Genomic DNA, 16,555 nt, shown 5'->3' with positions numbered 1-16,555 from the left:
ACAGACAAAAACATGGTTCATATTCAACCTCCACTCTCTTCTGGTGTAGCTCTAAAAGTTGCAAGGGTAAATGAAGAGGGGAAATCTATTTGCCTATTTCCTGCTCTCAGCTTGTCTCTTTTTGAAAATCGAAAGGACACAAGGACTGTATGTCCTGCAGCTGTACCTTCTCTATGGTTTCAGTCAATGGCATCACATGATACCTTCAGTGTATGTCCAAACTCTCTTATAGCCGAAACTCAACACCCTACACACGTCTGCACACAGGAAGCAGCTATAACATCATTAGAACATCACTCAGCAGCACAAGCGAGAGATGAGATGAAGGAAAAATTTGCACAGCTTCCACTAAAATGAGTACATGACATTAATGTATTAACTTCACGTATGATGAGTAAACAAAAGAAAATTTGTCTTGGGCATGAAGTACAATGTACATAAACATTAAATAGGTAAATTCAGTACAGATGACAGAATAAAGACTTGTACAATCAATGCAGTTCATCCATAAGTTCATAGTCAGAATAGGATAAACGAAAAGTAAAGTGGGTGTGGACTGGTATCTTAGATGTTAGGTCTACGGGTGCGGGCGGAGCCAGCAGATGAAACCTATTATTGGGAAAGTGTTGATCTGATGGGACTGGGCAGTGAATGGGTGGGCATGGAATATGAAGGCAAGAGGGGATCACAGCATCCAAAACCATTCCCATTGGGAGGGTTGGGTTGAACTATATATATATATATATATATATACTGTATATACTGTATATACTGTTTACACAATATTTAAAGTAAACCATGTTGAAATAAAATACTCAAATACTATTTATGCAAGTCACTCCAGTCAATGTTGACAGAATGTGTAACCTGTGCCTGGTTGAGAGCACTAATCCTGGTTACATAAAAGATGTGACAGGAAACCAGAATTTCCCCACAAAGGGAAAAAGTACTGGATAATGAACATTGGACCTTTCCCCTGGTCAGGCTCAAAGTGCTTTGTCATTCTTTTCATTGAAATTGACTTCCTTTAATGGAATGCTACTTTTTTATTTTTTTTTTATTTTTTTTTTACAGGCTTTTTAACAGTTGAAATGAACACGATTTTTCAGTGCTGTACGGTGCATTTGGTCCAGGGGTACTTTTTTGTGCTAATGTGGCTCTTGGTCATCCACTATTTTTACCAGCTTACATAACAAGCTGCTTTGTATATTGTTGCAGGAATCTTCAATCTTGGAAAATGCTTAAATAACATGGATGAATGTCTAATTTTTGTAAGGCAATTTTGTTGCACTATTAGTCAAAGCACTTATTGGTTCTTGGTTAATTGTGTACCACTGTGACATAATTGTACACTTAAAAAAATGAGAAAAGCACATTGAGAAAAGAACAAAAATTGTATTTGTAGAAGTAGTAGTAAATTAGTCCTGCTTTAATCCAGGTATTGTTTAATTATAGATCAATCCTGTTTGATTTAGATTTTGTTCACTCTGGCTAAAGTTATGTCCAGTGTTTATGTCCAATTTTACCTTTTGCATGTGTCCACTTCAATATGACTTGTATTTTATCATTCTTTTAAACAGCCATCACTAATGCAGTTTAGTTGTGCGTTGTTTGTGCTGTGATAAAGCCTGTTGTGATTAATAGAGACACATTCACACGCTCCGTTCTGCAGAAAAACTATTGACGGATGTATTTATCCACTTTGTCAGCTTTGACGCATTGCTCTTCTGTTTGGGGTTCGCAGTTGGATGCTGATACTGTCAGCGGCCAATAAAAGCAAGTATCTGGTTGTGAATTTTCTCTCACACTGTGGCTGTAGGATAGTGGTTTGTGAAAATGGCCCATACTCAATCATGCAGACAGCAAAAATAAATATTATTCTGCCACAAAGCATTTGTCTTGTGAGGATAGTTGGATGACTTTTGTTAGGAATGGTGATACTGATAATTCTTTGGGGTTTTACCACACAATAGACAAAGGAGAACATACATGTGAATCAATATAAATGTAAATTCTCACACACATTCAATAGCTATTCTTCATGTGTGTTCACCGATGCCATTTGGCTGCATCTGAATGTACCTGCAAGTTAACAGTTCCCAGTGGCTTTGGGGGAACATGTCATTTAAAGGTCCTGTATTATACAAAATTGACTCTTGCAAGCTTTAAGCCATGCCATAATATTGTTGCCTCCGCAAAAACATAATTTTTTTTAGTTTGTTTTGTTTCATTTACACATTTTTGAGTAACCCAAGATTATTAAACTGTCGGCATCCCCAAATCTCAAAGTTGTTGTAGTGGTAGTTTTCAAGTTAACACCTTTTACCGTTAGTTCAGTAGAGATGGCCTATTCCAGAGCTGAAATTATCCAAATGATTCTAGTGAAGATGTATGGAGTTTAAAAACACAGTGGAGCACTGACTATTTTACCACATGACATCACAAAGCGGATGGTGGTTTTGAATTTGAGAGAACAACTAATTTTAAATATGGTGGGTTTGTGTGTTAAACATGTGTGAATGAAAAAAACACAAGGAAACAACACTATAACACAGATCATAAAATAGCATAATATGGGCCCTATACAGAAGCCTAATATCTAGCAATTTATTTTTTACACCAGCAGCAGAGACAGAGAGCTGCTGGTATCCATGTTACTAAGGGTGCTTATGATAAAGGGTGCAGCGGGCAGGAAGCATAAAAACACTGTACTGTAAATGCATTGTACGTTTTGTTTTTAATGCTTCCTGACAACTCACAATAAAGACTTAAATATTCTGTAACTGAGTGCCTAATATTTTTCTTTTTTTTAATGTGATTTTCATTTAGGCTATTTGTGAGTAAATTATGAAAGAATTACATAATGACTGAAACTTGAAACATGATAACAAACATTAAAACTTAATCTTTATTGAAAATAATTAATGATATCTGTTGTGACTGTAGTGTAATTACAAAGATAGATGCATATTACTTTTCACTCTAATGGTGCTGCTGGTTGTTCTTTTTGCTAGCACATATGGCACAGGGCTTATATAGCACAGGGCTCAACACTGTACAAAATTAACTCCATTTATCTCCTGTCACAGAGTTAGTCACTGGAGTCTTCTAGTTATTTACTTATTCAAAAACAGAATGGGTGGTGACTTTATTTATGTTTTAACCTTAGAGCACAGTTTCATGAATTAGACACATAATATTTTAACTAGGGATGGGCATGATTAATCGATTAATCGATAATTGATCATTAAGAATTTCATCGATTACGTTAATTTTAATCGACAAACCGAATGTAGGTTGCTGTGCGTAGCGTGACCAAACAGGGGTCCGTACATGTAGCTCTCTGCACTCAGAAGGAGCGAGACACAAACAGTAGGTCAGCCTGCAGCGTGCCGAAGCACAAATGTGTATTTAACGATGATTTGTACAAGAAATTCCACGCTTTCCTGTTGCGTTCGGGACAAGTGTGAGTCCATGTGCACAGTGAACAAAGCAGCACATATGTTTCAGTGTCCAGTGGGAAAAAGCTTTACCAGGTGAGAGTCGCGCAATGTCGATGACGAGTCCCAACCTCCCACCCCCCTGTACAGTGTCCTGGTTTTGACAAACGCAAATATGGTCACACTAACCTGTATTCCACTGAATCATGTCTTTTAATCCGACAGAAGTTGACCGCATCAGCGACACAAGAGCTGTAGTTTTATCTTCGCTTAGTTTATGCAAATTAGCGATGCGGTTTTAAGTTTCGTTTCTGTGAGAGTTGCGCAAAACAGAATTAAACACATTATAATGTCAAACGGATTGATGTGGCTCTAGAGTCGTTACGGTTTATATGTCGTGAAGTTGAATTTATTTATGCAGATTAGTAGTGCAGATAGTAATAATAATGATGATCATTTTAATATTAAAAAGTTAATGATTAATCGATAATCGATCGTTAATTCTTTCAACGATCGATTAAGAAAATTTCATCGAATGCCCATCCCTAATTTTAACATTAACATTGCATGGCATCACTGCATTCTATAATCCTTAAAGTTCAAAAAGCTGGAGGACAGATCAGATTTTGATGGTGAAATTTGTTGTTGCGGATTTAGCCTTGTGTTTGGTAATTATTATGTAATCAATGTTGGGTAGTAATGGATTACATGTACCGCCGTTACGTAATCAGAGTACAAATTATGAGTAACTGTATTCAGTTACAGTTACTGTTTAAATAAGTGGTAATTGAATTACAGTTACTTTGCTGAAATAAGTGGATTACAAGGCGGTATTTTCCTGTTTTCACATCATGTGCTACATCCCATTTATTTATTTTTTTATTTCGGTAATTCCACTCATTGCCGGAAACCAAACAGAACGCGGCAATAAGAGCGACGTTAACGTCGGCGGCGTCAGTCGGACAATGGACGAGGTCGAAGAGCCAGTAGAACAGAGTCAGCAGTGCACAGGTAAAAACACATTCGTGTCTTGGAAATTATTCTCCCGACGTGAGATATAAAAAAATAACAAATATAAAATCGCCTACAACTTAAATGTCACTGGTGAAAACAACCTGCATAGGCTCATGATGTCTGCACTACTGTCCTATAGTGACCTGCGACACGAGGGGACACGCACACAAACACACACCAACACACACCTTCATCTTCGTCATCGACTTGAGAACGCGCGGACCACCGTGATTCTCCCGCGCGCCGCGTGTGGACCGTGTTTTCTCGCTTACGCTGTGTAGACCGCGCTTCCTCCTGTCCGCCTCTAAACCAGAACTAACACCAAGACTTAAACCAGGACTAACCCAGTCCAGGACTAAACCAGGATTAAACCAGGACTAAACCAGAACTAAACCAGGTCTAAAATCAGGACTAAACCAGGACTGAACCAGGTCTAAACCAGAACTAAACCAGGACTTAAACCAGGTCTAAAATCAGGACTAAACCAGGACTAAAACCAGGTCTAAAATCAGGACTAAACCAGGACTAAAACCAGGTCTAAACAATGATACCTAACAGTAGGTTGGACATAATTTAAGGTGATCTCATATAAAAATAATTTCTCTATCAATAATATTTTTTATATGGTTAAGGAAAGACTGGGCTTTTTATTTTATTTTAGCAGACAAAATTTATGTTAAAATTTCCTGGTCTTTGCTTCTCAACAGTAAACAGTTGCTTATTCATGGAGACTTGGGCTCAACAGACAATTTGAAGAGAACAAACAAGAATTTTCAGGATGTGGTTGATACATTCATGTAGTTTTAAAAGGCATGACAATATCAAGTAATCCAAAGTAATCAGATTACTTTACTCACTTTAAGTAATTTAATGGATTACGTTACAAACTACATTTTGGGGTATGTAATCTGTAATCTGTAGGGAATACATTTTAAAAGTAACCTTCCCAACACTGTATGTAATTAATACACCTCTACATTAAACAAAAACAGGCAGAAAATTTTTTCTGTCAGTATTAATGAACAAAAGTGAAATTTGTTTTTAATCTTCAGAAAGCAATTATTATTTATTATTCAACATCAAAAACATTATTGCAGTGAAATGAAAGAACTTCAAGCCATAATATGCCAAATTTGTAAAACCAGTCCCAAACATATAATGGCAAGGTTCAGCAACTGCTGATGTTTGGATTATTATCAAAAACATAAATCTCCCATAGAGTTACATGGACCTATGCTGTCCATCTGAAATTATGACAATATCAAATTCTAGAACATGGATGCAAAGTGCTTTGGGACATGTTCAGAGGGGTCAATGCAAATGGCTCCTACATTTTCAGTAACCCCTCTACACTGTAGTTGGAGGTTTGTGACATGGGAAATTGATGGAATGATAATAATGCAGAGGATATAGCTACTATATGGAGAAAAATAAATTAATCGGGGAAACATAACATTAAATAAAACACCATAGGTTTAAATTTCCCACTTTTGTGACTAACACTAAATAAAATCTAAATTAAGATTTGACACTTCTTGGGTCAAGTGATCCTCATTGAAAACGCTCCATCCAGCAGTGAGTCAGTAAAGTAATCACGGATCAATACTTGAATAATGAGTTAGATAACAGTCCAAAACAGTCCAAATAGGGCTGGATGTAACTCATATGGGCATTGTTTTAGCATTCTCAGTTGCAATGAAAAAAGATTTTGTGGTTTCAAAAAATAGAGCAGTCGATCAATAATGTGGAGGATGTGACCTCGGAGTCAATGAAGAAGCTTAGAGACTGCATTAAAACACAAGAGAGAATGTTAGCATGCATACCACTCCTGTCTGCTCTGTACATGTTTGTAATACAGCAGACAGCTTCAAGAATTTGTGTTTGTTATGGATCTAAGTGAAATGTTATTGTTTAAAAAAAAAAAGAAAAAAGACTGCTTTACAGAGCATGTTGAGACAATAGTAGACTATTTCCAATGCAAAATCTAAAAATGGACAGGAATTAAAAAGGTTTATGCAATTCTTTGTATAACCATTTGTCACATTGCATTAATATTTTGTACAGTGAAATATTTAAGTAGACAATGCCAGTTCCACATTTTATTAATTCTTCATAATTAGATATATTGCTGCTGTTCTAATTTAGAGCTTTACAGAAATAAATAGAATTGAATTATATTGCCCTTACTCATTTATAGTCTCAGTGCTCCTCAAAAACAAAGATTCCAATACAAATAAGAATAACATGGTTTATTTTTCAGCTCTGCAGCCTGGAGAAGACATGATGGAGAGAATGAAGTGGTACAGCACTGAGACAAATGTAAGTAGGCGGACAGCAAAGCAGAACAAACAAACCAGACTGCAGAGCCAGCCGATAAAAAACATGGCCAAAAACAACAAAAACAGCAAAACAAGGGGGTTAAACATTGTGCACTAGAGAGAACACATTTGAAATTCAGAATGTGTTGAAATGACAGGTGCATGGACGCAGGTGGGACCATTTAGAGAGGGCTATGAGAGCAGGTGGAGAGAGAGGCAGGACCAAGTGTAGAGTTATGGAGAAACATCTCAGGTGATATAGCAGATAAATACAGCTATTTATTTAAAAGATGAAAGTCAAACATAATGGCGTTTTTGGCCACCGCAGATGTCATTTTCTGATAGGAGGATCCATGCTGTACTGTACAATTGAGCAAGACTGAGAACTGTATAGTAAAAATGTCAGGATGTTTACCATAATGATGACACTAAGGTACAGTATGATTTGTCTATAAAACTAGTTTGGGGCTGCAACGAATAACCTGAATAATCCAATACTAATCAGATTTGTAATAATTTATGCCTTTCAAGACTCCAAAAGCGCTTTACAGTGCATTATTCATTCACTCCACACTTGATGGTGGTAAGTTACTGTTGTAGCCTCAGCTTCCCTGGGCTAGACTGACAGAAGTGAGGCTGCCAACCTGTGCCATCAGCCCCTAAAAACCCTTTTATATGTGTTTATTGTTTGCATTGTCAGTGTGTAAATACCCTTTAATCGTAAATATTCCAGACATCCACAGCACCCATATTTAAACATTTATTTATTTGTATTTTAAAAATAGCAATGTACAATAGAAATAATCTTCTGACTGGTCGATTACTAAAATAATGGTTGGCTGCAGTGGTGGTGTAGTGGTGATACGTAAATGTGGCAGTTGTTTTCCTTGTTGAGACTTGTCTCTGTTGGTTTATACAAGAGGGAGGCAAATGTTGGTGACATTTTCTGAGGCAGCCTCTTATCACCAGATGCTGCGTTCAGTATGTCTTATCACACAGTCCAAAGCTGCAATTATAATAGCATGTTTGTTTACTCTGGACCCTCTGAATCCCACTGGTAAATGTCCATCAATTATTAGTTGACTAAAATGCTCCACATGTTTAATCCTGTTTAATCCTGTACAGTGTGATATTTATAGTTATAGTGATTGACATTATTCTCATTTTACAGTGATGACTTATTATAGCCTAAAATCTGGATAAAAATAAAAGAATACGAGTCTACCAAACTGCTTATGGGTCTATAGCCTAATTACAATTCAGCCATTACTCACTCGTCCACTTGTAGCCTTGCAGTATAATTTTTCAGCTGAAGCGCAGTTTTTTCCAGGCAGATGTCAGAATAAACAGGTCCTCTTTGACCTCAGTGTGAGAACAAAATGACACATCGGGACAGTCATTTATTTTACAATACAGGCTGGATATATATATATATATATATATATATATATGTATTAGTGCTGTCATGCGATTAAAAAAATTGAGAGATTAATTAATTATGATCTGTAATTAATTAATCTAATTAATCTCATTTTAATCTCACCTAAAAACTGCTGAGAAAAGCCTTCAATTTGAGGTATTTTCATTTAAATTCATTATTACATTATTGTGGCAGATCAAAAGACAAAATATAGATTTAAAAAAGTGACTTTATAAAGTCATTTATTGTTTAACAAATCTCTCCAAATTGGCTGTTGAGCCCAAGTCTCCATGAATAAGAAACTGTTTGTTGTAAAGTAGCAAAGACGAGGAAATCTGAACATAATAACTTTTGTCTACTTAAAGACAATAAAAAGTCCAGTCTTTCCTTAACCATATTAAAAATATTATTGATAGAGAAATGCTTTATATATGAGATCACTGGTTTTAGTCCTGGTTTAGACCTGGTTTAGACCTACTTTACCTAGTCCTAGTTTAGTTTCCTGGAATGGATTAAATCCTGGTTTTAGTCCTGGTGTTAGTTCTGGTTTAGTCCTGGTTTAGACCTAGTCCTGGTTTAGTCCTGGTTTACTAGTTAACCTGGTTTAGCCTGGTTCCTCACCTGGTTTAGACTGTTTAGTCCTGGACACAGTTTTTAGAATACAAATGCAAATTGGACTGTTTGGACTGTGAACATGTCCAGCGACTGACACAGATGGTTCAGTTTAAACATGTTCACGTCTAACACAGTGTGCTATGACTGGCTCCAAACGTATAATTCCACAATGGAACATGAGGATCGCTTGACACCCACAATGAAATTGGCCAAATTAAAACATAAGAAAATTGATTAATTGATTAAGTTGTTTAACGCCAAACACCCTAATGAACTATAATATAGCGCATAGATATAATATATATAAAAACCACGCGGCTACTAGAAAGAGTCAGCCAGTTTTCGTGTCTGGAAATTCCCAATGTGAAATATAAAGCCTAAAACCATTAACTAACACCATGGACTCAGTTAACTAACCCAGGACACTTTCCATTCCTACGCAGGACTTCAGGACTAAACCACTAAACAGAACTAAACCAGGGACTAAACCAGAAAACCACTAACACAGGACTAAACCCCTAAACCACTAGAACTAAAACCAGAACTAAACCAGGTCTAAACCAGGACTAAACCAAACTAAAACCAGGTCTAAACCAGGACTAAACCAGGACTAAACCAGAACTAAAAAAACCAGAACTAAACCAGGTCTAAACCAGTCTAAAACCACTAAACCAGGACTAAAACCAGGACTAACCCATTCCAGGACTAAACTAGGACTAAAGTAGGTCTAAACCAGGTCTAAACCAGGACTAAAACCAGTGATCTCATATATAAAGCATTTCTCTATCAATAATATTTTTAATATGGTTAAGGAAAGACTGGACTTTTTATTGTCTTTAAGTAGACAAAAGTTATTATGTTCAGATTTCCTCATCTTTGCTACTTTACAGCAAACAGTTTCTTATTCATGGAGACTTGGGCTCAACAGCCAATTTGAAGAGAACAAACAAGAACAACATTTGCAGGCTGCAGTTGCTACATTCATGTAGTTTTAAAAAGCATGACAATATCAAGTAATCCAAAGTATTCAAATTACGTTACTCACTTGAAGTAATTAAATGGATTAAGTTACAAACTACATTTTGGGATCTGTAATCTGTAGGGGAATACATTTTAAAAGTAACCTTCCCAACACTGCAGATTAGTAACAGTAATAATAATGATGATACTGTGGAATGTAAGTGACTGCATCTGTTAAAGTTTGTTAAACAATAAATGACTTTATAAAGTCACTTTTTTTTTGTTCTATATCAGTCTATTGATCTGCCACAATAATGTAATAATGAATTTAAATGAAAATACCTCAAATTGAAGGCTTTTCTCAGCAATTTTTAGGTGAGATTAAAAATTAATTACAGATCATAATTAATTAATCTCTCAATTTTTTTAATCGCATGACAGCACTAATATATATATATATATATAATATATATATATATATATATATATATATATATATATATATATTATATATATATATATATACGACGATGTTTGTCCTGTTGGCTTCATCGAACCAGGACCTGCAATGTGCACTGGGGCGGTTTGCAGCCGAGTGTGAAGCGGCTGGGATGAAGATCAGCTCTTCCAAGTCCGAGGCCATGGTTCTCGACCCGGAAAAAGGTGGCTTGCCCTCTCCGGGTGGGTGGGGAGTCTTTGCCTCAAGTGAGGAGTTCAAGTATCTCGGGGTCTTGTTCACGAGTGAGGGAAGGACGGAACGTGAGATTGACAGGCGGATCGGTGCAGCTTCGGCAGTGATGCGGTCGCTGTATCGGACCGTTGTGGTGAAGAGGGAGCTGAGCCGAAAGGCGAAGCTCTCGATTTACCGGTCAGTCTTCGTTCCTACTCTCACCTATGGTCATGAGCTCTGGGTAGTGACCGAAAGGACGAGATCGCGGATACAAGCGCTCGAAATGAGTTTCCTCCGCAGGGTGGCTGGGCGCTCCTTAGAGATAGGGTGAGGAGCTCAGTCACACGGGAGGAGCTCGGAGTAGAGCCGCTGCTCCTCCACGTCGAGAGGAGTCAGTTGAGGTGGCTCGGGCATCTGTTCCGGATGCCTCCTGGGCGCCTCCCTCGGGAGGTGTTCCGGGCATGTCCCACCGGGAGGAGGCCCCGGGGAAGACCCAGGACACACTGGAGGGACTATGTCTCTCGGCTGGCCTGGGAACGCCTCGGGGTCCCCCCGGAGGAGCTGGAGGACGTGTCTGGGGTGAAGGAAGTCTGGGAGTCCCTGCTTAGGCTGCTCCCCCCGCGACCTGGCCCGGATAAGCGGACGAAAATGGATGGATGGATGGATGGATATATATATATATATATATATATATATATATATGTATATATATATATATATATATATATATATATATATATATATATATATATATATATATATATATAAACTGTGTTGAGAGATCGCAGTAACTTTAAAAATGCAACTTTGGTTTATACAGGCACAACCGCCCAGTGGTCTTGTAGTGGTACAAAATCGACTTTACATTAGGGATGCACAATATAAAACAGAAATCTAAGTAAATTTGAGTAGTGTAATGTCCACTGTAAACAAAATATTCTGTTACATTCTGTTATTTAAAAGAAAAATACAGGCCCATTAATATACAATTTTTTATACTATAATGATAATGTTATAATGTTTCTCCTCAAAAACATACCTAGAGTTTTGTTTTGTTTCACATATGTTTAACACACAACACCTTGTGATGTAAGATGAAAGTGCTCCATTGTGTTTTCTAAACTCCATACACCTTCACTAGATTACTCAAACGTGGCAGCATGTTGGGTGAGTGGCTAGCACTCATGCCTCACAGCACGAAGGTTTCAGGTTCGATTCCCGTGTTGCCTGGGCCTTTCTGTGTGGAGTTTGCATGTTTCTCCCTGTGTCTGGATGGGTTTCCTCTGGGTGCTCTGGTTTCCCCCATCAACCCAAAGCATTCTACATAGGTCTCCAAGAACAGTTTATAGCTAAGGTCAGTTAAATACAATCAATCAATGAACCTGTCCAGGGACTACAGGTGGAAATTAGCACTGGTGCTACAATCTAGTACAATGCATCTCTCCTGTTAAGGTTAATGTTAAAATTGTGCACTTTCCCTGTCTCAAATAAAAATAAATAAATAAAAACATGTTAGACACCTCCTGGCGTGTTTGTTTCCATGAGTTAACAACAGTATTACATGGTTTAAAGAGTCAATTTTTGCAATACAGTATAGGACCTTTAACCCTTGTTTGTTCTTATGGTAACCATCCCAGTTTTAACCACTCTGAAGCCCGTGGATTCTGTATAATTGTGATTTTCAGTTGCATGTTTACCAAAACACTATTCAGTGTGGGTAATGAATCTTGATGACCCCACATTGAACACTCCCACCTGAGTGTACAATGCTACTGTATATAACCTGCTTAGCACATAATTGACAATCACAGAGCAACACAAACACAGTGAAGCCGTTGAAGACTGATTGTTTTCATCTTTTTGCATTATGCCCATTCTGTTGTGAGCCCGACATAACTATCACATTTTGCACATAGCTATCACAGTGTACAATATTGCAGTTGGTCTTTTAGAGGAAAACTATTATTTTATATGGCAGCCAGGGCATTGTCTGCTACTAAGGGGCAGACTTATTAGGTCGATTCGCCTCACTGCTCATTTATGGCGACATATACAGCATCAAATACTGCATACAAATGTACAGATCAATAAGAGGAACTTGTGATCACATCTTGACATTTCTGCTTTATTGACTGGGAGTTACTACTATGGCAAAGCAGCTCACTGGAAGTTATTTTTTGTTTGGAGATTATGATGTAATGATATTAGAAAAAAGAAATTGTAAACTCGCACTATCTTAAAACATTTAATTTAAAATGGTGCTATGAACTTATATAAATATTTAAGTAGCCTATAACTGTGTTTGTTATTTGGCTTAACTTTGTATAGCTTTAATATTTTATAGCATAATAGTTGTATGAGACTGTTGCCTTTTTTACTTTTATAGGTCATTATTTAATATATTGTTTTTAATAGTTTGGGCTTTTCATTGTTTAGTAATAATAACTCGGTTATCATTGTTTTAATTGTCCTAGTATCAAAAGTGCATTGGCCAAAGTGGTTTGTCACACCTAAGTCCAAAGAAATTTAAAACAACACATTGCTTTCCTACCCAGGCACAGACATAATACAACACATTGTGAAACTGAATAGCCAATAATTAGGTTAATAAAATACTGTAAAACAGATGTTGTGTTGATGTCTGAAGCATTACATTAAAGGCACTAATCTTTCCAACTTGGCCATCTATTTTCTACATTTTATTTGAGGACACTTTGCTGCTATTGTCAGCCAGGAAATGAGCAAGATGCTAGTCCTACACAGAAACAACAAGTATAATCACACTGAAGTCAGTGCCAACCTCCATGCAAACTCATTCAAGCAGATGGCAGCTAACCAAAACCTAGATATAATAGAGAGATTATACTGGATGTGGTCTGTTTGAAAGGAAATAAAGAAAAAAAAATCCCTGTAAACATAAAAAAAAAGATTATGAATCCATTACTGTGACAACATGGACATAATAACTTCTAAAAATGAAATAGTAATTATTTTGCATTGTCTTGGGCACCAATGGTTCTCACAAAATTTAAATAATAACTTTCTGGTATTCACTTAGTTTCTTTCCTCCTCCAGTTTTATAATGAGACCCAATTGTCAGTTTTAAGACAGAACATGTTGTTTGCACTGATTGGCGAGAATGCCATTTTCTCTCATTGGGACTGATGATAGTTGTGAAATAAGGTGTACATTTGACCAAAGTTAATGGGGCCTTTTGAATAGGATTTGTGGGAGCAGATGCACAGTGCATTAAAGCTATTTTTAACTATGTATGTCATACATACATTCATATAGTTTGCCCTTTTTTTTTTTTTTACCACCTCTACTCTTTTTCATTTTTTCACGCAATACATCAGCTTTATATTTGAATTTCTGAATACCACCAGCAACCCACAGAAAAACAAAAATAAATAAATAAGATTTGCACTACCAGTGATAAGTGTACGACAGCTTGAAAAACACTGCTCTAAAGATACATGCCAATTAATGAGCCTTTGGAGTACTCAGGCCCTTTTTTGGGGTGTCTTGCGTAAGGGTGTCATGCCAGCATCCTCTCATCAGTTTGTTCAGGCGAACGCTACTGCTGTTGATAATTATGCAGATCATTTCACTCTATAGGAGGCTAATAATATCCCATAGAGGCTAAGAAAATAACCAAATACAGGAAAGTTGAATGTTTTTACAATTAGCTGTCCACTCCACTCATGTATCGATTTGTTGCAATCAAAGTCCTACTGCACCAATTGCCAATGACTTGTAGAGGTGTCTCATTACCACGGCTGTAAAAAGAACACCATAACAATACAATGTTCATTTGATGTTTTGTATTTCTCTCCATCAGGCTCTTGTCAAAGGGAGCATCCTTCATTACTGCAATGTCTTCTCATCTTGACCTCATTCTTCAGGTGTGTGCACACTGAGGCGCATGGCATGTGTTGTGCATGTCATCCACAAAGCACCCTGGGACTAGCAGCAACAACATCACAAAGCACTATAGCTCTGCAAGAATTTCAAAGCTATGTATATGGCACCCTAGGGAAACCATCGACAGCTAATTACCAGCAATATTTTCTATTCTGTATCGCTTATTAGTCATTTCCTCATTATACAACAACCAGGAATATAAAGTATGATTGTTTTGTTTTGTTATCAAGCCTCTGGCAATATCCAACCTGAAGCTATATACATGTAAAGGGAAGCCAAGCTGAGTTTAAAGGCAACAAAGATAATCTGAAACACCATCACCCTGTCCCAAGGTGGACATTTACCATTTGTTTTATTGCGAGTAAGAAATGAGCGCTTAATTGTGGCCATAAATCAGTGGACACAGCACTAAACAAGATCTTTGGGAGAGAGTGAAAATGCGCATCTAGTTGACCTAAGGATTGCAGCACTGTCGGACATAAAATAGATAGCCTTAGACCAAATACGTAAATACAATTAAATAAGTATACCCTCTAAAACAAGGCCCTGATCATCCTCTGGCATAATGTGCCAATGTCCTACTCTGCCATTCACTGCCTTTGTCCCTGAAACTGACAAAAAAAAGAAAAAAAATATGAAGGTCTTCGCCCCCCCACAAGTAGACATCACCATGGAAACGGGTGTTATTCAGTGCTCTCGACAATAGACGTTAAATGAAAGGAGCTGTCTGATGGAGATAAAAGAGTGGGCTCGCCTCAGTCAGGGCGTTTTTCCATCACCACACCACAACATGAGAAATAGAACTGGAATTTTACTCTGCGAATCACTAACATTTTCATAAGTGGTGTTTGGGCTGTACTGAGCAGATTACTGAGGCCAACCAACTCCCCCAGATCTAAACTGTGCAAAAACGTGACTTGAACTTTATAGGGGTATAAATGATGAATCTGAAATGTAGTACCCTTTAAAATAGGAACAAGTATTTCTGCAATACCACATTCATTTGCCATTTAAAAATGACAAAGCTGTATATCATCAAAATGGAATATATCTTTTTTATCTTCCATTCAAGAAAAGAACCAACAGATCCAAACACAGTTCAAAGATGAAATTTATTAGCCTAATACTGCAAGACAAAGAGCATAAACTACAACAATAGAGGGTTGTGCAAATGCAGGCTTGCATATCAGCATATTATCAAATCCAAAAAGAAATGATTGCACAGCACAGCTCCATAATGAAAATAAGCATGCAACGGATCCCTTTTGTCCCTTTTGACTTAATCAAATATTGTACATACATGGACCATCTCCTGTCCACGTGCTGCAGCTTAAGTTGCATATTAGGGTTGTGTGCTGTAAACGCTGTTCTGATTAACTCTGGATGGAGAAGACACTGAGTGGATGGGGATTTGAAGACAGCTTTTGGGTTCAGAACCTTTGACTGGCTAATTTAGTTTTACAATAGAGTGTGCAGAGATAAGGAAATATGCAGCTCACTGGATTCTCACAGCTTTTTTTTATTATTCCACAGTGAAATATGGCCACAAGAACTATGCCATACTGTCTCCAGTGCCTGTTAACTATTACCACTAATTAAGCACAAATAAAATGTATTTAAAGATCTTTATACAATGATTTTCAAAATGTTGAGACGGAGTTTGGTGAGATGCAGTTAAGATGAATGGGTCTGAAGGTGAGGCCACTAAACTAAATGTAAGTCAACATGCGTTTTAGGAGGAGTATCAGTGTAAAATCATGGCTCATAAAAAGGGTAATGAGGCATTTGAGCTGTGCAGCTCATAACCTGAGGCTAAGCAGTAATACAAGTAATGGATTAAAGTGGGAATTTCCATGTAAGGCACGGCTCGCACGGATGCCTTTAAGATATTCATATGAGAGAAAATAGGATCTACTTGCCTTTGAGCACAAGAAACACTTTTGTTATTGGCATTCTTAATTCTATACAGCTGACGTTGAAAAAGAAACACACAGGTTTCATTAAGAAGGAATGTGGTCATCTCTGTTCTTAATTGTATTCTTTACCTTGCAGTCAAATGATAAATATAGTAGAGGATATTTGTGCTGTTGTAACCATAAAATCTTGAACACATTAATATGGCATTAAAACAACTAGTTTAAAATACATGAAAATATATTAAATGATCATATACACAAATGAAGGTAGCATGAAT

Source organism: Boleophthalmus pectinirostris, unplaced genomic scaffold, assembly GCF_026225935.1.
Source record: "Boleophthalmus pectinirostris isolate CB_2022bp ecotype Guang Dong unplaced genomic scaffold, ASM2622593v1 HiC_scaffold_19, whole genome shotgun sequence".
Lineage (NCBI taxonomy): Eukaryota > Metazoa > Chordata > Actinopteri > Gobiiformes > Gobiidae > Boleophthalmus > Boleophthalmus pectinirostris.
This window is presented reverse-complemented; position numbering follows the sequence as displayed.